General features: G+C 41.8%; 1 non-coding gene across 1 annotated transcript; it reads left to right on the top strand.

Moving 5' to 3' along the window:
• The first annotated feature begins 1635 nt into the window (after positions 1-1635).
• TRNAA-UGC (transfer RNA alanine (anticodon UGC)) lies at positions 1636-1707 on the top strand. The gene has a single exon. It is a non-coding gene; the product is annotated as a tRNA-Ala (tRNA).
• Positions 1708-9144: the final 7437 nt, after the last annotated feature.

Raw genomic sequence — 9144 nt, 5'->3', positions numbered from 1 at the left:
TTTAGTGTTTCTTAAAGCCCTAAAGTTGCCATTTGAAATGACTTTAGTTTTGTGCCTTGTCTGTGATCTGCTTCTTTTCAACAACATTAAACAACTGAATGAACATCCTCCGAGCCCGGTGACTCCATAATTTTTGCCAGGGGTTGTATTTAGAACCAATGTGGTGATTTGATTCAGAGGCCGTCAGGTATATACGGATGGTATTCTCTTGCATTGATAACAATGTTTTTATATTGTGCCCTGGGTCTGTTTTTTTGCATTCTACACATTCCCCTATTTTTCTTTTTTGAAATAGTTTTAATATGAATTTCCCTTTCAATTGATGTAACAGTAAAGGATTTTTACATTAATCATTAGAGAAGAAAGTCTCTTTATTTGTTGGATCTATAGAGAAAGATAATAGATATAGACAGACATACTGTATATAGACAGACAGACATATAGACAGAGCGACAGACATAGACATATATTGCACAACCCTCCGACATATTGTAAAATTGAACCCTGTGGAGCTTATCGGGCAGCCTTTTATGATTAAATGAAAAAAATGATGTGGGTTCCCCCCATTTTTTGTAACCAGCAAAGGTAAAGCAGACAGTTGAGTGCTGATATTATGAGCCTGGGAAGGTCCCTGGTTTATGGTGCCCTCCCATCCTAAAAATACCAGCCCACAGCCTCTCCAAAAGTGGTGCTCTTCCCAATTTCCCTGGAGCGGTGTGGAGTGGCTGCTGCTAAAGCCGATGGAGCCTCAGAATGAGGGTCCATGGGCTTTAGACAATGGATTCGGGAACTTTGTGGGAATCTCTGGACTACGTCGGATCTGCATGGGAACATTTTTTCGAGTAAAGTGGTGAACGAGGGACAGCGTCTTGTGTTTATTTAAATTGTGATTTTTTTTGTGTGTGTTTTCTTTTTTAATATTGGGTTAGTAATGGGGGAGTCTGATAGATGCCTCTCAATTACTAACCCCAGGGCTTGATGTCAACTGGGTTTTTAGACAATTCACAGCTGGCTTCAGACACAAGGCCCATTACCCCAATTGCCACCGCATCAGGGCAATCAGGGAGAGCAAAAGCGAAGTGCCAGAATTGACGTATCTCATGTGATGCGCCACTTCAGGAGCTGCTGCGGGCTGATATGTTTATGCTAGGAAGGGCACAATCACCAGGGACCTTCCCAGCCTGATAATATCAGCTCTCAGTTGTCTGTTTTAATTCACTTTGCTGGTTACATGGGGAGGGGCACCACGTCATTTTTTTTTTTCGTTTTTTTATTTAATCATTAAAAGCTGCATGAAAAGCTCCACAGGGTGCAAAGTTATTATATGTTGGGTGGTTGTGCAATTATTTGTCTATATGTCTGTCGCTATCTCTAAATGTCTCTCTGTACGTCTGTAGGTCAATATATTTGTCTATCTAATCAATCTATCTCCATTATCTATCTCCATGTCATTTATTGCTGTCTAAAAACGCTAGAAAAATGCAGGAAAAAAAGCACAGAAAAACGCATCTAAAACGCATCGAAATGCGCATTTTTGCCACTGAGTTTTTCCTGCCAAGATATGCAGAAATTTCTGCATCCAAATACATGTACACATACTCTTAGGGTTTCGCATATGAGCACAGGACACATACAGGGGATGTCGCTCAGTGGTAGAGCGCATGCTTTGCATGTATGAGGCCCTGGGTTCAATCCCCGGCATCTCCATGTTCTGTGATAAATAACCAGATGACTTCCAAAATATTCAGAAATCTAATAAATGTGCACAAATCCACCACAAATGTGCACCAAATCTGTGTGGATGTAACACAAAGATAGAACTCAGCACTAAATATTAGATAGATTTACTTTTAAGAATTTGATGTTAAGTAACTGTTGAACACTAGGGGGCAGTGTCATCAGCACATATCGGATGAAAAATGATAAAATTTTATAGTATGGGTTATGTGCTCTCCCTTCAACTTCTCTTGTATATGTTGGTTCCGCATGACTTTGTCTGGCCAGCAGATGGCAGTCTCTCTCCATCTTTGAAGCATCATGTAAGAGTTCTCTTAAAGGCTCTCTCGCCTCTACTACAAGTACCTGAGTCAGGGCAGTGGACGACCTCTTTAATGTGCGGGAATTCTACAGTTTCTGGATGTAAGATAAAGCCTGGACTGTAATGTGCAAATACTTTCTTATTTTTTAAAATTTTATGTAGAGTAAGTGACGGACACCATGGGGCGCTATAATCAACATACTACACTACCTGTGACATTTATGCCGCTCTGGGATACAACTATAAATACAAGACGAGTTGATGACATTTTTAAAGAGGACCTGTCACTTATATGTACTTTTATTACCTGGTGTAAATGCCGCTGTTCTCCTGAATCGGGAGATGTCTTTCTTTTGTTCCTGCTCCTCTCCGTTCCTGAGATATGGCTATCTATTCTCTGTGTATAAATTGAGTCTTGTTAGCCAAGGGGGCGTCACCATCAGAGAAGACGTCTACTTGGTTAAAAAGACTAGATTTCTATACAGGGAAGAGGAGGCCATATCTCAGGAAGAGAGAGGAGCAGAAACAGAAGAAAATCATCGCCGGACTCAGGAGAACAGCGGCATTTACACCATGTAATAAAAGTACATCATTATGAGAAGTGACAGGTCCCTTATGAATATGAACACTTTCCCCTTCTATCCCTGACATGACTATCCGGGTATGATGAGGAATTATCTAGGAACAATTTGCCGTCATTATTAGAACATTGTACGGCATCATGTAGTTACACTTTGTTCTACTATTTAGACACAATTAGTGGTATTACATCTCCACCAGATCGATGTATTATTAGGACACTGTATGTGAGTACTATTTGTGCACTGTATGGCAGCATTATGAGAGTTCGGCATTATTAGTTGGGTGTATGGGATTTTGTATGCTGACAATACTCTTTACGCTGACAATACTCTTTACGCTGACATTATTTTGATTCTGGTATTATTACATCTCCTCCATATAGCGGTATTATTAGGACACTCTATGTTAGTATTATGTGGGCACTGTATGGCAGCATTACGTGGTGGTCTTCGTTGTGCATTGCCATATGGACATTGTATTGTGATGTTATTTTTTATTTCATAGTAACAATGTTGTCTAAGATTTATGTATGCCACATAGCAGAAGGCCCCTCTATAATAATACCACCATCCTAGTGCCGTACTATACCAACTATAGAGCGGTTTTCACTTCTCACATAGTACATTGCCGGGGACATTTATACCATACAGGACCCTATAAAGTATAGGGAAAGTAGATGGAAGTATTATAAATAATATGACAATATTTTCCATCCCCCTAGAGAGAGGACGTCCGCTCAGTTTGGCGGTAGTATGTGTTCACCATATGGCGGTATAATGTGGGTGGTTTTCTATGATGATACTATATTTTCTTTTTTATCGCGTATTCATTACATAATGATAACAAGTAATGACATTTTTTAGGGCCACATATAATATAATATAATATACTCGCCCTTTTTTTACATTCCTCAACATGGAAATTGTAACAAGAAGGAAAAGTGGTGGAATTCTGGAAATCCCAGGATGGAGACGTCACTGATCTGCAGAAGAGGAAAGAAAATGTCTGAGTCTTGGAATACGGTGAACCCCACGAAAAAGATGATTTATTTTGTGTAAAGGCAGTAAAGCATAAGAAGGATATAAATTGTATATTGTTATTATCATTTCTACTGCAGGAGAAAAGCTGATCTGTCCGTTATACTGAGGAGTGAACAGGGGGTAAAATAACACAGAATTGTTGTTTCTTCTCTACATTTCGCCTCCAAAAAAGTGTAGAATAAATTATCCAAAAGACGAATCTAACAGAGAATGGAGCGACATCTTGTCACGCAGAAATGAATCCCTCCTATAACTTCATTGCCTAAAAAATGTAAAACTTTCTGCTCTCAGGATCCGGCGACACCAGAAGAAATGATTTATTTCCAGTATATTTATATCCTGTGATTTCCGTAATTCAGGACTTTTCCTTCTTGGTTTTACAATTTCAATGTTGAGGGATTTATAACAATATAACACAGCAGCGCCGCACACGGAGACCATTGTCTGACAGAAATAAGAAGGTCTTCAGGCTCCTCCACCAGGGGATGGAGCTCAGTGGTAGAGCGCATGCTCCACATGTGATCCACTGACCAGCCCACCCGAGGTGTCCACAGGGAATCTGCCAGGTAGGAAGATTACCAGTCCAGGTCCTGTTCTAATAGATAGTTTTGTGGATTTGGGGTAACTGAGTGATATGGACACATTATTATAGGGGCACGTGACACCCAGGTAAAATCCATGTATATCTTGTAGGATGGCCCTGGTGGTACAGAAAAGTAAAAACACTGATGACTTTTTTTTTTAGAGGCATTTGTATACTTTACCTTCTAATATTATTTATTCTATTTCACTTATTTATATAACCTGATCATTTCCCTGACAGGTCGGTGAGTTGTTTATTATTTAGCAATAATGTATCACCCAGAACTATAAATGATAAAGAATAACATTCCATTCTTATCATTTACAGCAGAGGATAATTTATACCATATATAACATGTATATAATATCTACCAAAGCAAAAAAACAACTATTTACAAACATGGAGAAAACTGATTTTTCTATCGTTCCCAACACAGATTTATATACATTTATATTCTATTAATCAGATGGGACATTTCTATTCCACATTCTCTGCCTCATTCACCAGTTGGCAGCAAACATGGCGGCCTGGCTGCTCTGATGTCACAATGCTATGCTCAGGATTAGGGGGTCACTCAGTTATGATGTCATAATGACATCATGGAATGTCCTGAGGGTATATAATCTCTGAGCACTGTGACATCAGCGCCATTTCTTGAGTTGATGCTTTTGCTGAGACTTCACTTTGGTTGTGGAAGAGCGAACTAGTTTGTGTTACACATCTGGTGATTACTTCCATTTATTCTTCTTGATCTTTGATCAGAGCACAATAACACCGGTGCCACCGGAGAGCTTAGTTCTCCAATATTCTATCAGCCAGCCCCAGGTACCTAAGTCATGAGCGCCCGGGAGCTGCGTCAGCTCATTGCTGACAATGAGGCATGGCTGCGCCGACCAGAAAATCAAGGTAAGTGAAATATTTGGGAGAGATAGACAATATTCCCACACTATAGGGCTTTCCTGGGAGGAGATATCCTTGGGGTAAGATGAGATGCATTTCAGGACAGACAGTGTAGGTTTACGAAGTCCAAAATAAAGTCAATTCTTTCTAGGGTTCCCCTCTCCCTAAACACCACAGCAGTAGAAGGACCCATCACTATAGCCCAAAAGTGTTTGCTAAAATTGGGAAAAATTCTGATAACTTCTTTTTTGTTTATAGGTCAGGCCATAATTGTCCATAGATGGAGGAGGTCTCCTCCAAGAGATCAGGAAAGGCCTTCTACCAGTGATGGAAGGAGGTCCCCTCCAAGAGATCAGGAAAGACCTTCTACCAGTGATGGACGCCAGAGAGACAGCAATGCTGTCAATGAGAGGAGAGGGAGACGGGCCAGAGATCCTCCACGGCGTAGAGGACAGGAAGAGAGGAGGGATAGAAGCCGCTCTCCTCTAAGACCAGCCCCTGCAGAGCCCTCCGGAACAACAGGAGAGAGCAGCAGGGATGGCGGCCGTCCCCTCCCACCCATTCAACTGCAGGAAGTGGGTGTGATGACACCACCACTGCCACAGGTGGAGCCACCTGCACGAAACCTACCTGTGCAGGAGAGACCTTCTACCAGTGATGAACGGTCTCCTCCAAGAGATGAGGAAAGACCTTCTACCAGTGATAGACGTCAGAGCGACAGCAATGCTGTGGAGCCACCTGCACAAAATCTACATGTGCGGCAGAGGCGGCAGCATTGGGTTCACAGGAGAGCACTGCTAATTGCAAATCTCCCAACAAGGGATGTAACCGCACAGGAGGAGGCCGAGTCATGCATCATCTGTATGACCGAATATGAGATTGGAGAGCAGGTCACGGTCCTTCCATGTGACCACACCTTCCATCAGGGATGTATTACTAGATGGCTCCGCTCCAAACCTCTGTGCCCCCTGTGCCGTAACCACTGCTTCCATTGAAGCACCATGTTCATGGTGCAGACAGTGGTAGAGAACATACTGAACCCCAGTCCAGGTAAGTGAGCAATGCATACATTAACACTACATTCATTACAAAACTGTAAAAAATATCACCTTTACCTTCCTGCTGTTCTGATCTCTCTTTAGTTTACCATCAGCTTTGGTCAACATCTTACCAAGCATGAAGGGCCATGAACACCCCAAAAACACCAGATGGTAAGTCACCTCTCATTCCCGCTGTCCCATGATATCTATATCACATGTGACATATAAGTAATTGTTCTTTTCTCCTTTTCATAGAAGGATGATCCAAGTCTGGAGAACGTTGAGGAATTAGATCAGAATGACTTGTCCTTCATGTAAGTAGATATTAGAATTTTCTTTTTTATATTTTCCAGCTGATTATTAACTTTTTACTGGGAATCTATTGATGAGATGTAATAATTTGGCGTCTTCTCTTTACAGAAATCTGCAGAAGTTACAGATCATTTCCATAATGATCCACAGATCCCTCATCTGCTTCATAGAGACACTGATTCCATCATGTGCAGTGATGCTGATAACAGCTGCACCCCAGACTATGATATCGTCATATATTCCATTATTTGTCCAAATATTCATAAAAATAAATAATATTTACCATCTCTATGTCTGGTTGTGACTTTACTATATAGAATGTAGTTACGTAACATTAGCAGCACATAATGATAAGTGAGGGAGGGATTTACCATTAGTTGTTATAGGGGTAGTGGCAACAGTTAAAGGGGATGTCCAGCTCTTTTATATTGATGGCTTACCCTTAAGATAGGCGACCAATATTAGATTAATGGGGACGCGACCCCCGGCACGCGCGATCAGCTGTTCTTGGTGCCGGTTGGATGTGATTATTTGCAGACTGAAATAGCACAGCGCCGACAACTGTATAGTGGCCACGGCGGGGTACTGCAAATCCACTCTATTCATATGAATAGGGTCAGGTGTGCAGTACCCGGAAGCGGCCACTATACAGCTGGCAGAGCTGTACAGCACGGGCGCTGGCACCGCGTCCCACATTGCTTTAAACTGCTCGCGATACTCATCTCTCCACGTTCCTCCGCAGTTCCGGTGTCTTCCGACTCTGTGACGATTCAGGGCAGAGGGTGCGATCACTACAGCGCCCCCTCTGCTGAGCAGTCACAGTGCAGAGAGCCGGAACACGCTGTGGAGACAGGACCTGCGGCCAGCGGGGAACAAGGAGAGGTATTTGATTATTATTATTATTTTTATGTATGGAGCATTAAATGGGGCCCATACTGTATGGAGCATTATATGGCGTCCATTATTCTCTATGGAACATTATTTGGGGCCCATTATTCTCTATGGAGCATTATATGGGGCCCATTATTCTGTAGGGAGCATTATATGGGTTCCATTATTCTGTATGGAGCATTATATGTGGTCCATTATTCTACAGTACAGACCAAAAGTTTGGACACACCTTCTCATTTAAAGATTTTTCTGTATTTTCATGACTTTGAAAATTGTACATTCACACTGAAGGCATCAAAACTATGAATTAACACATGTGGAATTATATACTTAACAAAAAAGTGTGAAACAACTGAAAATTTGTCTTATATTGTAGGTTCTTCAAAGTAGCCACCTTTTGCTTTGATGACTGCTTTGCACACTCTTGGCATTCTCTTGATGAGCTTCAAGAGGTAGTCACCGGAAATCTTTTTCACTTCACAGGTGTGCCCTGTCAGGTTTAATAAGTGGGATTTCTTCCCTTATAAATGGGGTTGAGACCATCAGTTGTGTTATGGAGAAGTCTGGTGGATACACAGCTGATAGTCCTACTGAATAGACTGTTAGAATTTGTGTTATGGCAAGAAAGAAGCAGCTAAGTAAAGAAAAACGAGCAGCCATCATTACTTTAAGAAATGAAGGTCAGTCAGTCCGAAAAATTGGGTAAACTTTGAAAGTGTCCCCAAGTGCCGTTACAAAAACCATCAAGCGCTACAAAGAAACTGGCTCACATGAGGACCACCCCAGGAAAGGAAGACCAAGAGTCACCTCTGCTTCTGAGGATAAGTTTATCCGAGTCACCAGCCTCAGAAATCGCAGGTTAACAGCAGCTCAGATTAGAGACCAGGTCAATGCCACACAGAGTTCAAGCAGCAGTCAAATCTCTTCAACAACTGTTAACAGGAGACTTTGTGCAGCAGGCCTTCATGGTAAAATAGCTGCTAGGAAACCACTGCTAAGAACAGACAATAAGCAGAAGAGACTTGTTTGGGCTAAAGAACACAAGGAATGGACGTTAGACCAGTGGAAATCTGTGCTTTGGTCTGATGAGTCCAAATTTGAGATCTTTGGTTCCAACCACCGTGTCTTTGGGCGATGCAGAAAAGGTGAACGGATGGACTCTACATGCCTGGTTCCCACCGTGAAGCATGGAGGAGGAGGTGTGATGGTGTGGACATGATTTGCTGGTGACACTGTTGGGGATTTATTCAAAATTGAAGGCATACTGAACCAGCATGGCTACCACAGCATCTTGCAGCGGCATGCTATTCCATCCGGTTTGCGTTTAAAAAAAACCCTGAAGGTCTGTACTGAAACGTAAGTAAATATGCATACAAAATGTAAATGCATGTTCACACAAGGCCATTAAACAGAGAGAAACCAAAGACAAGAAAAATACCCAAATAACTGAAAGTAAATGTATAAATCGCACAGTGCAAAAATAATGATAAATAAAAAAGGGCATTTACTAGTGTTGAGCCACCCCCGTAGTGTTCGAGTTCGGTTCGGTTCGTCGAACACCTTCGAACTCCGTTAAAACCAATGGCAGGCAAACAAAAACACATAGAAACACATAGAAAACACCTTCAAAGGTGTCCAAAAGCTGACAAACTGCTCAGAAGACATAATTAACACATGGAAAAGTGACAAGTACATATAGTCATGCGAAAAGAAAAGAGATGGAGGAGTAAAAGGTGGGGGAGACACAGATATAGGCAT

The sequence above is a fragment of the Phyllobates terribilis genome, unplaced genomic scaffold, assembly GCF_046119375.1.
Source record: "Phyllobates terribilis strain yellow unplaced genomic scaffold, ASM4611937v1 Scaffold_1621__1_contigs__length_244372, whole genome shotgun sequence".
Classification (NCBI taxonomy): Eukaryota; Metazoa; Chordata; class Amphibia; order Anura; family Dendrobatidae; genus Phyllobates; species Phyllobates terribilis.
Note: the sequence above shows the minus strand (reverse complement) of the source record. Positions and strands in the feature narration are given on the sequence as shown.